The sequence below is a fragment of the Limulus polyphemus genome, unplaced genomic scaffold (genome assembly GCF_000517525.1).
Source record: "Limulus polyphemus unplaced genomic scaffold, Limulus_polyphemus-2.1.2 Scaffold107, whole genome shotgun sequence".
Classification (NCBI taxonomy): Eukaryota; Metazoa; Arthropoda; class Merostomata; order Xiphosura; family Limulidae; genus Limulus; species Limulus polyphemus.
The window spans coordinates 752,419-767,446 of NW_013665717.1; the positions used below are offsets into that span (position 1 = coordinate 752,419).

Below are 15,028 nucleotides of genomic sequence, written 5' to 3' on the forward strand. Positions count from 1 at the left end.
TTTGTGACCAGATTCAGGAAACCTAGATTATGACATGCACACAAAGTGATGGGACAGCAGTGGATCCAACACAGAAGATCCAATGTTTGAAAACAAAGGTCTGTCAACTGAGTGCCCCATTGCCCAGTGATGTACAAGACAACATAGAAACATCAAAGTAAACCATCACCAACTGGCCCCTAGGAGCCCGAAGGAAGTGAAGAAAAGCCCAATGAACAACAAGATGTTCCAAGAGGTCGATGTGGAGAGAGAAATTGGAAAGAGACCATTGCCCCGAAACCTCCTGAGGAAAGAAGATAAATAAAATAATTCTTGACTCTCCACAAAAAAGATCAAAAACAGTAAAGAACAATGTAATTAAGTTGTAAAATTAAGAATGTAAAAACTTGTGGATAAATGAATCAAACTGTGAGTGAAAACATGTCTATTCAATAAGACTGCCAATTGAGAAGTGGTTAACATGTGCAAGATTAGAGAGGGCGCTAGTTACAATAGGAGTAGTGTTGAACTTCTATTGGTGGAGGGTTACTGCCTGGTCATTTGTATGTTAGTATGCAGAAATAAGTGGGAGTATCAAAGCTAGTGGTTAGCGAAAATTTGTGCCGATAGAGGGCAGGATAAGTTGAAAAAGCTTTTGTGAGAGGAAGTAACATATTGTATAAAAATTTTTCCTATGATGAGTTGCTGATAAATATGTGACAGAAAGAAGAACAAGGCTTTGTTTCTAGGCTATCCATAATTTGTCTTGGTCATGTTACTATTAGTGATCTCAGGATCCTAGAAGACCATGTTTACCAAAACCTTCTTACATGTACACTATATAATTATTACTCGTATATTGTCTTGCCTACATAAATTAAAAATTAAACACACACACACACACACAAATTTCTAAAAATCTTTTGTATGAAAAAAAAAAACACAAAATGGTGTAACAATATTTTTAATATTTTATTAATTTTGATTATGAAATAACTAACACTTAATGAACTAAAAGGTAGCTCTTAAACATATGTAGAACATTTTTATTCCTGTATAACAAAAAAAGTGATAAGAGTAAAACCTAAGTAAAATAAATTTCTTCTGACTGAATACCCACTCGTTCTTTTGATGGTAGAGCTTGATAGAAAAACAAGTTTCACTTCAGTTGGATAAAATGCCATTTGTTGACTGGAATATATGGAAAAAAAGAAATTATATACAGTAAAGACAAAACAAACAACTATTTTCAAGTTTAACAAGAAAAAAGGCTTTTGAAGTTATATTCATTGTTATTTACAAGAACTTTCCTTGACAACCTACAAGGCAGTATTGTATTATACTTTTGTGAAGATCAAGATTTTACACTTGGCATAAAAATTTAGAAAAAGATTACCTACTTTTAAGACTTTTTTTCAGTAGTACAATACTAATACAGCTTTTAAGTACACACTCACACTGTACAGGAAATATAGCCAATATTTTATGCCTCTTTATAAAGATTTTAATATACTAACTACAACAAGTGTGTGACATAAGCCTATAAATACACATAGCCCATCATATGCACCTAACAGAACTTTTCAAAATCTCTATAAAAAATAACTATTTTTCACTCTACCATCAAATGTATATATATTTTTTTTATCTTAAGGCACTCCTAACTTATTCAAACTCTTGTTTATTGTCCTCACTAATTTCTCAAATTGTTTTAAGAAGAAAAAAAGAAAATTGACAAGATAATAATTTAGAATAATATATTTTAATCCTAAAACAATTGTATTCCTTTTAAAGATGGTTTTAAGCAAGTTATGGGAAAATTTCAACAACTATACAATCAATCTTCAGAATACCATAACATGGCAAGACTTTATTCAACTAGTAGGCCTAATAATTTAATTATAAAACTGCTAAACATAAAGACATCCAGAAGAGAAAGCTCATATAAAACAAGGTAGAGAGTTTAACTCAACCAAGTCTCTCTGTCAATTCCAAAAATTAGATTCTCAATTTTAGTAATGCAACTTACTGACATTTTAAAATATGTACATCCAAAAAAAAAGTCTTAATTTCTTTTCTAGCTCAAAATTAGAGCTATGTGCACCATTTTTAAATCACAAGAATTTGAAAAAAAAAAATTAAGTACACGAAAAGTTCAAGTAACTATATGAAATTCTACTTACATAAATTATATTGACATATTATATTTATATTGTAAACTTTTCAATAAAAACTTATAAGATCAATTTCTTTCAAGATAAAGATAGTATAGCCATTCAATTGTTAACAAGGAAAATTCAAAACTAGCATGATGAGAGCTTCAGTATGAACTCTCAAACAAACAAGTTCCTGTTTCCTTTTAGTTGTGTAGCATTTCTCACGAAATTTTGAATTCAAAGATACTGTGCTTAATATTTTATGTTTCTATGTCTATGTACTTCATCATAATAACATTATTATATTTACAAAAGTAAAGAATAACTTGTTTTCCATTAATTTTTTTTTTTTTCAAAATATAAACTATTTATAGTTTAACTATCTTCATCTTTACATGTTATACAAATATTGAGGACAAGTTACAATGAAGATTTCCCATATTATTTCAGTTTTGTGACAAGACTTTTCCACAACAGTCACTCTTTAATTAGTACTTTTCCTTCACATACACTGATAGACAAATGTACAAGGTTCACCAATTCTTTATTATGGAATTTTTTTTCAATGAATACTGATGGACAATGTATTAGATTTTTTTAATAGAAAAAATACCAAACTCAGTTTTATTGTATTCAAAACAGTTGTGCAACTTTGTTTTTCACACTTTACTCAATATCATCTAATTTAATTTCTTTTCCACATATTATAATTGACTAATATGAAAAAATTGTTCAGAGTTCTGAAAAGACTGAAATTGTTTTTGAGCTAGTTATCTAGCCATAGATTTTATGTCCTTAACAGTATTTACATTGGAAACAACAAAGTGTAATGTATTTCATAAAATATAAAATGATAAAGCTACAGACAATAACTCTTTTATTAGCAGCATGGGCAAATAACCTATCCACAGGTTTGGCATTAATTTTTTTTTCTCTAACATAAGTATATTTTGTTACAGTACCTATGATAATTAAAATACAATCATTAAATTATTTTTCCCAGTGCATAGATTGTATTGGTGGACATATAGATCTGATACTTTGGTAACAGAATGCTAAAAATGTTGGAATAAGTCAAATTAAAGGAAAATCTTAACCTGTGCTTACCAGTTTGATTATGTGGCACTGCAGGCCCTGATTCATGGCTTTGTTTAATAATATTTTCAGCCTCTTCAATACTGATTTTGTAGGGAGTATCATTTAGACATACAGTTGAACTATTAAAAGAAAATCCTATAAATGTTATCTCCATTACATACTACTTTGACAAGCTTTTCTCAGACATCAATAGCTAGCTTTACACATATAAAACAATTTTTAAAGTATTTGTGTATGTGAATTTCCAAAACCTTTACCGAGTCAGTTTGAGTGAAAGGTGATTTTTATGCTAGGAATAAAAATATATTTCTTTTCACCTTAAAATTTTCATATTTCATTTGTTTAACCTCTAGGACCCCTACATGAATGTCAAAAAAGTTTTTTCAATAAAAGTTTACATTTTATGACATTGTTAAAAGTATGTAACAATAAATAAAAAACATAAAAACAATAATTTGTAGTACTCATTGTGCAGTAAACGTCATTTGTACTTTAGTAAAAAACAAAGCTGTTCTTCCCTACACCTCCCCCGAGTCTCACAAAGTCTGACATCCAAAACATATTTTAGATGACAAAATCAGTTGCTATAAGAGAATGTCCCAAAACTACAGTAACTTATCAGGTTTTCTAAGTAAGTTATATATAGGTTAATAAAAATTCTGATTAGATGGTTGGAGTAGGAATATGATGTTCCTACCCAAAGAAGCTATGGCAGACTGTTAAGCTTTATGTAGAGGAGAATATTATCTTCCTATTGGTTATAATCATGGCCATCAACCATGTAAAGTTAATTAGCAAATAAATCTAGAAAATCTAGTGGGGGTTGACAAATTTATTGATACCTCAGCAAATGCAAGAAGGTACGATGTGCCAGTATCAGATCCTTGCTTGTAATTATGTTCTGGAAACTGTAGCAGCCTATTTTTCACGTTTGAAAATTCTGAAGTGGAGAAATTGGAGCTCTCACATGTAACATCACACAGAAAAATGGGAATTTTTAAAATGTTTCTTACTGAAATTACTAACTTAAAACAAAAATCTGAATTATAAGCCAGTTTTCATGTAAAATTTACTGACATACGTACTATGACTCACCCAAAGCAAAGGTCATAACAGACCTAATATTCAGAAAATGTGAACAAAAATAAGTTAAACTGTTGGTTTTTGTGCTTCATTTACCAATACAATAATAGTTATAATTCAAAACATCACCATCACTTCCATGCATCTTGTACACACACACAGAGTGAAGTTTCAGAAATTATTTACATACCATGATAATCTTTCTTTGTCCGTTTTGTTTTGTATCAAATCTTGCCAATAATGATAAGCTTCTGCTATCACTTTTTCTGCAAATTCCTAATAAAAAAATTGTAGATAAAACATTAAAACAGTCAAATATTAATATAGCAGAAAATGAAATTGATTATATTTGAGTTGTTGGTTGTGTTAAAATTAACACACTAGTGCTAAAATATCATTGCTAAAAGTAGATTATAAAAAGTTTAACATAAAATAACAATTTTCTGTTGATTTTCTCATCTACATGTATACATAATTCACAAAATCATGTAGTAACTTTAATAACAAAATATACTACAACTGCAAATATGTTGGAAACTTAGTATAATTTTACAAAAGTTCAATTTCTTTTGTGCACAAGTACATAGTTTTATTGTTTTAAAACAACCAACTGCCTTTAAACAATGCTTTGTCTTCATAATATACAGTTTTTAAAGCTTTTTCCCAAAAGGGTTGAAGCTGCTTAATGATAATTTCATGTTAACAAAATTTCATTACCATTCTTTTATTGATACTTCTGAATATTGGAAAAAATTGATAAAAGATTTTGTCTCAATTCACATAAGTGCCACACAGCAAAACATTTTGTAAAGTTGATTCTAACATTTTAAATGTATTTATGAGAAACAAAAGGGGAAAAAAGTTTTCAGCCAGTTTTAAAGGAATTTATATAGGTTCTGTATGCTTGCTCTAAAACAGTTGATCAATAAATCATATACAGCTACAAAGCTTTATACACATAATACACTTCATATAATATTTTTTTCATGTATATCAACATTTCATCTAACCTTATTCTTTGCTTCTCCATCAAAAGCATATTGATTTAATGCCTTTCCATCTGCAGTCTTGTAAACTTTGAACCAATCATGCATTGCCTAGAATATAGAAAACTACACTGAGAACAAGCTTATCACACAAAGAATAAAAATATTTCATTTTACAGTTTCATATTTTGTCTGCATAACCTCTATAACCTAAATAACAATTGCAAATTTCCCTCAATTAAAACTTTATTTTCTATACCTTAACATTAACCGTAGTGAAATAAATGTTCAGTGAAAAGTTAAACAAAATGACAAATACCTTTTTTTATTTTAATAGAATGACTGTAGATTGTAAGATACAATTACAATTATTTATCTTAAAAGCTTTAGGCCTCTTAACTTTTCAAAACTGCTTTCATTTAATTTTAATGTTTTATTGCTCTTTGAACAATGTCTAACTACTGTGATAAGCAGTAAATTATCAGTTGGGATAATGGTGTAAACAAACAGGTTATTATATCACATCATGCATATCTAAATGTGTTACGTTCCTCATTAAGTTTTCTTATCTAACCTAATAAATCTTTTATTTTTACATCTAACTTTTGTTAAAAGAATGTACAAGTATAATATATACATAAAAAAGCAGGACATTTAAAACTTACCTTAGCTCTAGGCCAGGTTACACTTCAATGCCTGCTTTTATATATATATTTTTTTTAATATAACTATGTTAGTTGTCCAAAACAATAACTCGTAGCTTTCAGACAGCCAAAAAACATATCACTCACTCAATTAGATTGTACAGAAACTACTGTAATTTACCTGGCTTTCTGATTAACCTATAAATAGGTTGAAAACTTCTTTTACTTCTGGAGCACTATCTTCAGTGCAAACACAGCGAGCTCTGTGGCAAATTATCAACTTTTACCATTCAAACAAAACACACACTCAAGTGACTTATGTACTGCACAATTTGCTCTTTCTACTGGTTGTGTACATGTCCAATAGTACTGTCAAGGAGAATTACAGACATTTCTTAAAAAAACAGAGTAAGGGAGGCGCATGTTAATGAGGATCGAACAATCAGTGATATCTTAATAACACAAAAAAAAAGAGGTTGAAAATTTACATTATAGTTTGTCAGTATCTATAGCACATATTTCACAACGTTTGTAAGGGAAAAGGTAATTTTCAATTTATCTGTAAAAGGTCATGACATGTGTACACTGACCTCATAATTTGAAAATCCTATCCATATAACAATAAAAAAGCAGCGATTTATTTTGATTTAGTACAACACAGATTATGATGTGGAGACATAATTATTGAGAATGTTTTACAATCAAAAGCAGCCTCAAATTTATCCTTATTTCTACTTACTAAAATATCTGAAAAGGTAAATTGTTATTTCCCTCAATCTCAGTGTAACAGAATTGTCAATGTTATTGAGGCAAGCATTAATTATAAAAAGTAACATTTTGAGATATGATATTTGAAGAATAAAGTACAAAAATATTTGTGATCTAAAACAACAAAAAAGTATTTAATTTATAAACAAAAAAATATAAAAAAAGTGTACTACAAAAGCACATTATAAAAAAACAAACAAAAAACATATGTTGATTATTGAATACAATGGGTAACAAAATTTTTTTTTTCTCTGCTACTAGAAAAAAATGCAACTGTTTCCGAGTAATTTGACAATGATGATCCTAAAGCAGGCCTCAACAAATCCTGGGCATCAGTTCACCATGGCAACTAAAAATTTCATCATGGCACTTTGTATTTTTTTCTCATTTTATTTGTGCTTTGAGTTCTACTAAATAAAACTCTAATCTAGAAAAGTTCTGGACTCTCGGAAGTCCAGAACTATTTTTGTGTTTTTCGGAGTCTTAAATTGAACTTTATTTCTAGGATTTTAATGGCAAATTCAGCACTTCATGTTTTTTCAGGAATGAAATGCGGTAAGTTGTGCAACACATTATTAACTTTTTTTGCCTTTTTGTTTTTGTCTTTCTTCTCAATTCCACCAATCAGTACACATGTTTAAACTCAGACAGGACCAAAGGCAGTTAGTTCAGGCAATACTATCAAGTGGTTGTTGATATCATGCGATTGTTAGCATGCACTCTTTGCTGTGAAAGTAAATAAATATATACTGGTACCACGATCATGCACGGTGGCCCAGGGAAAGCAAAAAATTGCAGATAATAGAAACAGTGGATAATCTAGGCACTAGTGTATCTCACTAGTTAGCCCTTTGTTTAATCTAAATAAAATATTTCAATATATTTACGTTCCTTATTTTAAATTGTAATCTTTTTACTCTTGTTTAATCACCTTATTATGAAAAATTCTTGAAATCGTCACAATCATAATAATAAGAACCAAGTGTCGGTCAGTCAGTTGGTCACATTTGATTTCTTTTAATTTTGTGAGTTACAATAGTCCAATTCCATTTTTTTCTCTTATAATAATTCCTCTTTTGGTTGTCCATTCCTGTTTTAGTGGAATTCAATTGCTAACATAGGCATAAGTAGCTCCAAAATTTCGGCACTTCTTCTGCTACAGACATGAGAAAAAGTCGCCCTCTTCCCTACAGATAATTGGTATCTTCAGTCTGTTTTAACAAAAGCATTTTCGTAATAATTCCCAAGCACAGATTTGCGCTAATTTTTGACTTATTTTTCACAGGCGTTGATAGGGTGCGAATGCACTTCCGTGCTGACTACAGGACACTTTAGCTAAAATCACTGAGATAAGGTCAGATAAGGCATATGTTTATCTGACTACCTACAGCGTAGCTGAAATCACTAGGGTAAGATCAGTTGAGGATCTGTTTCTCTAATTACAGGCTACTGTAGCTGAAATCACTAAGATAAGGTCAGATATTGTATCTATTTTTCTTATTACAAGCCAGTGTAGCTGAAATCAGTAAGATAAGGTCAGTTGATATACAGGAACTAATACTTGTAATACTTAAAAAACGTTGATTTATCAGCTGGGAAATTTCGCTTTTAACGATGTTTTCGGCCGGCATCCCAATAACATTCACAAATATTCTTAGGCCTACTTGATTTTAGTTTAGTCCATTTATTAGCTTCTCTTGATTCCTGATCATCCTGCGTTGTATCTAGCCATTTTTTGAAAATACTGTACTGACTAAAGTTAGAATTTTTGTGTTATCAAATCATAATTTGTCACTGTACCAAGTTTTTAGTGGTTTAATTTCATTATTCCAGTAATGGTGAATTTCTGATGTAAAATACCAACTTTTATTAGCAGCTTTATGTATGTCATTTCAAACCATCTTTATACTAAATATCACGTGCATATTGAAAACATGTCAATGCATAGCTATATAAATGAACCGTAGTTTTCGAAATGGGCCGAAAGTTCAATTTGATAAAGAACAAGAACACATAATAAAGGAAGGCTGTTGTTAAAGGTCAAAACAAATTTAACCTGCTAGAACTTGAATATATCGTGAAAGTTTATTGATTGGAAAAAGGATACTCCACGAAATCAAAAACAAAAATAAATACTTGAAACCCTATCGCCACGGATATACTTTACTGCGCATGACAAAGGTTTTAGTGTCTTACATTCAAAATTTTATTAATCTACTAGCGTACAATATAAAACTAGCAATACATAAAAAAATATAAAACTTCCTTTGCCAGGAACATGTTACATCTTGATCCTGAATCCACTACATATAACTGAGCAAACATGTTACATGTTGGTGCCTTTGGATAAAAGATTAAAACATACGAAGAACATGAGATTAAAGAAACAGACACCTTAACTGACCTTATCTTAGTGGCTTAATCTACACTGGCTTGTAGTCAGAGAAACAAATACCATAAATGACCTTATCTCAGTAATTTCAACTACAGTGGCCTGTAGTCAGAGGAACAGATTCCTTAACTGACCGTATCTTAATGATTTCAGTTACACTGGCTTTTAGTCAGAGAAACAGATACGTTAACTGACCTTATATTAGTAATTTACAAACAAATAAAGAAACAAACAATTTCCCGAGGGCCTTCAGTAATAGACTAGAAGGAAACCAGCCAGTCAAAACCACCCATTGCCAATTCTTGGGCTGTTCTAACAGTGTGATTTGTCTGTCACTCTTGCACTAGTTACTGTGGATTCTTATGATTTTCTACGCCTTTCCATGCTTATTTTTACAACGTCCATATTTTCTCACAGCTGTATTTCTAATATTCGCCAACAAGTACCTGGTGAAGAGTTTGGTAAATAAATCTAAATAAAATGGATTAAATTATTTAATTTCGTATATTTAAATCATAGCCCTGCCTTTTCTTCATATGTTTAGATTAACACAAATAAAATAAGCTTACACCTATTTCTATAACTCAAGTGTCTTTATATAATTTACAAACAAAGTTCGTGGTTTTTTAGCCGCGGCAAAGTGGCTCAACGAATGGCTCCGAGTTTGTATGTTTTTTTCGAGCTCATAGCTTCGTCATCTTTTGACCGATTTAAGATCTAATTACAGTTTTGGATCTAGGAAGTCAAACCCTTTCGATTAATGTATTTGACCACGTCCAAGGTCTCATAGATTAATTTACTTTAACCCTGCCTAAAAAAAAATTTAATTTGAGGGTAGGCCGATGAATAATAAAATCGAATCGGGTATACGCTCACCCCACGCTTGATATTACTGGCGCAAAAAAATTATACCTAATAGAAAGGGAAAAAAGGTCTCATTGATTAATTTACTCGAATCCTGCATAAAAGAATTTCAGTGCCGCGGCTATTAAGGATTCCCTCTTTTTTCGGATTTGTGAGCTCGGTTGCTCTCATACTTATTGCTTCCACTACTCAAATAAAACTGTCAGATTTAACAGAATATATCTCATATCAAAAAGCAGTGATAGTTTTGATGTTATATCATCAAGCGAACGAGTTTTGATGGATTAGACTATAGATCCACAATGTCATATCGAAGTTATCTCTGTTGTTGACTGGTTTTTTTCCAGAATTTATTCAATCGCATCGTCGTGTTCAAGACGTTAGGCTGTGCCGAGAAAACAACGTCGTCTTCCATCAAGGTCAAGACTGGAACCTGACGGCAACAAAATCAACTTGATCTGATAGCGAACAGGGCAACATCTGATAGTTGTTGAGATGTAATAATACAACTTTAACCATCCCCAAACGATTAATGTTATTGGTGAAATAGGAATACGAACAACACAACAAAGAGAGAAAACGAAGGGACGAATTTATCTGCACTCAGATTTTAAAAATTTATTAATTAATTATCAGCACTTAGTCACGGATATCTTGTGAAGTTCGATACGGCTTCCTCTAAATTGTACCAGTATTCATAAAACTATATTTAATTTTTAAACTCAGGGATGAGTATAGCTCAGTGGTTGGTGTTTCAGATTGTAGATATGAGGTCCCGCAGTTCGTGCCTTGTTATAGCCAAAAACAAAACATCACCCTCCACAGTTTGGGGCCGTGGATGCGCTATAGGAGTGACAGTCAAATCCTACTATTCGATTAGAGTAGCCCAAGGGTTAGAGGTGAGTGATGTTGACTATCTCCCTTCCATCTAGTTCACCACTTCAAAATTAAGAACGGCTAGTGGAAAGCCCATCAAAAAGCTTTGTGCAAAATTCAACAAACAAACAAAACATATTAAACCCTTTGAAAAAAAAAGTTTTTCTTAAACCTTTTCTTGGAGCTTCATAATTTGTCTAAACTTTTTTCTTTCAAAAATTTTTTTGTAACTTTAGTACGCTTATTGAGCATTTGATAATTTGTTTCTAGGTTATTAAAATCTCATATTATTTCTGTCACATTTTTTTTAAAATGTTATTTACTTCTCAACGTTTTTTATGTTACAAAATTTCTACTGAAATCAATTAAATCGTTGTATATGCATGGGAAAACGTTGTTTTTCTTTGATTTAATTCTTCCAACGCTTTCGGATATTTGAAAATTCTCAATTTTCCGTTCCCCGGTAAGTTTACGAACTTACAACACTAAAATCGGGAGATCGATTGCCCGCGGTGTAAAGGGCGCAGATAGTCAGTTCTGTACCTTTGCCCTGAAACAATTTTAATTTTATTTCAAAAAAGAAAAAATTGATGGTTCACAGTTTTACCTACTTTGCTGGATGATCCAGATCTTTCCTTTGATTTCCGACATTCATTTTTCGCTAGCTAAAATAATTATTACAGGTTAACCACAACAGCTTGATATATAACTAACAAAATTCAATGGGGAGCACAGCTTTATATTTCAGTTTTGTTGTTTTTTTTTTCAACCGGAGCGACATCTTATGGTTGAACATGCATTTTCCTGCTAATAAACAGGGTAAATTTCGTTCTTAAAATTGGAAAATAAATTCTGTGCGTGAGTGTTGGCGTGAAGGCACACAAAGTACGAATACAGGACTGCTTCATGTACTTAGAAGCAGAGAAGTTTTCTATAATTATTTTATTTTTGCTGCAAATCCTCTCACAGTTAAGGTTTAATATTACTGTCGCTAAAGACTAACGAATTTCATTCGATTTTTTAAGCTAAGTATTGACACAGTCTACAAATAACTAAATAGACACAAACTAAAAAAAAACACTGTTTTATTCAATAAACAAACATGAAACAAAGGTACAAGATTACCACTAGTACATAGTGGAGCTGACTTTTGCAATATTTAAACGTGGTGATATACCGTATTTAAAAGACTTGAAATGTGGACCTGTGGGATTGCACCCTTGGTGTCGACAAACTACTTGGATTATAATGTCCCTAAAAGCAGGTTATTCAGGGCACATGCTCGACAGAGTTTATATCCTGCGATTGGTCAGACCATGCAACAGTTTTGCGACTCAGGCCTAATGAACAGGAACCCTATCTCGCATGATAAAACCGCTTTGTCTGGTAAGATGGTCATTGGTGTAGACGAATAGAAAAACGTCTTACTCGAAAGTCGTTACGTGTAGAGTAGCCATTGTCGTCCATCTGCCTAAAATTAGCACTGTGTTTTATGGTGGCTCGCATAAAGTTCAAAGAAAGGTTTTCATTAAACGCGAGTGTGTTCTCGTCCATCTGCCTAAAATTAGCACTGTGTTTTATGGTGGCTCGCATAAAGTTCAAAGAAAGGTTTTCATTAAACGCGAGTGTGTTCTCGTCCATCTGCCTAAAATTAGCACTGTGTTTTATGGTGGCTCGCATAAAGTTCAAAGAAAGGTTTTCATTAAACGCGAGTGTGTTCACTTTCCGAGATTTGTGCAAATCTGGACTCGTACCAAAAGGCAGGTGTGATTTATTTTGTGATGCTGTAGACATATACAATGTTGCCTGGAGTGAGGAATGGCTTCCGTCTTGCTTGTATGTTTGTTTGTTTGAAGTTAAGTCCAAAGCTACACAATGGGCAAGCTGTGCTCTCCTCACCACGGGTATCGAAACACAGTTTCTAGCATTGTAAGTCTGTAGACATAACGCTGTACCTCTGTGACGATAACGCCTTGTGATACATTGTGGCAAATTTGTACCTATCCTGTAATATTAACGGCCCTTTGACCTCAGGGGTCATTATCCACACTTATCCTCAAAACTGATGAGTCCATTCTGTTGGCTTTAGCCACCACGGCCGTGCAGAAAATGTCATTTCCCGACATAGCTGAAACTGCATTCTCATCCATCTATGCGACTCCATGGAAATAAGATCAATCCTTTCTTTCATGACATAACTTTATGTATTCTGCGGGTATTTAAACATCGGGGTTGTTTGACGTTATAGAGATGGTCGATCTGCATTCTTGATGCCTGTGTGCTTATTAACAGATTGGCTGTGTGTGTGTGTGCACTGATAACTATACACTGATGTTGGTTTTCTTTCGACATGTTCTTCCACACACTAACTAATTATAGTGAATTCAAAAGATCAATAAAATATTGGAACTTCACTCCAGAACGCCTTCTCACTCGCTGCTATCGATATGCAATATATCACCCATATTTATAACACTGGTAAGTCTGTTACACATACATATATATCGGGACTGAATAGGTTTACAAGACGAGTGAGCTAAAGTTTACCTATGCCTATTTAATCAAGCAAATAATGGGAATTGTTTCTTTCGATAATTCTCGATTCTTTGAGTTATATTATCTCTTTGCTCATTAGTATTAACTCGTGAGATTAATGCAGAATCACTGATCTTGGTGTGCTTCGTAAACAAAATGCGTTTTTGTTTTTAATTCACAATTTTCTCCTCCAAGTAGCATGTTTCATCTTTTTTCGTTTTTCGTGTTTTTTTTTAGTATTTTAATAAAGAAATTGTTCCGCTCCATATTTTTAGCTTCAATCGAAGAGTTTGTTTGTTTTGTTTTAAGTTAAGCACAAAGCTACACAATGGGCTATGTGTGCTCTGCCCACCACGGGTATCGAAACCCGGTTTCTAGCGTTGTAAGTCCGCAGACATACCGCTGTGCCATTGGAGGGCGAATCGAAGAGTTGTTGTTTGCTGAATTTCACTAAAAGCTTCTCGAGCTGGCTCTAATTTTGAAGTGATAGACTAAAGAGAAGTCAGCTAGTCAATATCACCCACCGCCAAATCGTGAGCTACTTTTATCCAATAGTGGGATTTCACCGTCGCTCTTATAACGCACACACGGCCTCAAAATGCAAAGCGGGGCGCAAACTGCGGAGCTTCAGATCCAGAGTGCCACACGCTAAACACTGGGCGCGCTCGGCCACGATCTGAGGGACAGAATTAATCGATTAAAGAGACACGTGAGAACGTTGATAATTCCTAAAGCTGCAGGTTATTCCTGTGTCAGAGCTCTGGATTTCGGTGCTGGAGAGCAGGGTTTGAATCCATCCGATAACGCAAAATATGTCCCACAGTTTAAGTTGTGGGTGCATTATAAGAATGACAGTTAATCCCTTAGCATGGATGGTTGCTGTTGACTGACTATGTTCCTTCTGGTCAGTAATTCAACTTTGCTATAAAAAAATACAAATGATACCCAAAATGTTGTTTTGTAACCATAGTAAGCTACATATTACGTTTTAAGTCCAAACAATTATCCTAAATCTGTAGAACGCACCGTAATTTATCAAAACATTTGAACTTGGATTATGTTATTCCTGCCTAATGGCTTTACTGCTAAAGACTAATATGATAATTCATCTTGTCGGTTCTATATGTTTAAGCAGTTCTGCTTTTATTTTATTTTTCAACCTGTATGGAAAAGCTACCTACCCTTAGAGCGAATAATGTGTACAGCCTCCCAGAGACAGTAATATATATATGCCATTAACCTCAAGCTAACTAATACAATGATCTCAGTTACCGAGTAATCAAAACAGGTGTTTTGTATCTCCAGTTCATGGATAGCTATTGATGCCAACATAGTTAGTCAGGCCACGTTTTTTGTACAACTTGGGGCATAATGGTGGGTAAAACAACATACGCGGCCTAGCTAACTAATGAATAAGTATTTGCTGTAAAATTGTTATCAATGCTATAACTCTAGCTACTAGTTTGGCTGCCAATTTTGATTTCATTCCTTTAAGTCGCATACTGAATCCTTTTTTGGCCACACACATTTGTTTACACCTAAAGTGTTTTCGATTAGATATCATGACTTTTTATCAATACACACCAACAAACCACACCAAATAAGAAAGTGACACTCGTTAGTAACCAAAATTAGCTTTAGGTTCGC

At 32.7% G+C, this 15,028-nt stretch overlaps 1 pseudogene; it reads right to left on the minus strand.

Moving 5' to 3' along the window:
• Positions 1-1,105: 1,105 nt before the first annotated feature.
• Positions 1,106-15,028, minus strand: part of LOC106470863 — a 34,947-nt pseudogene continuing 21,024 nt past the window's right edge.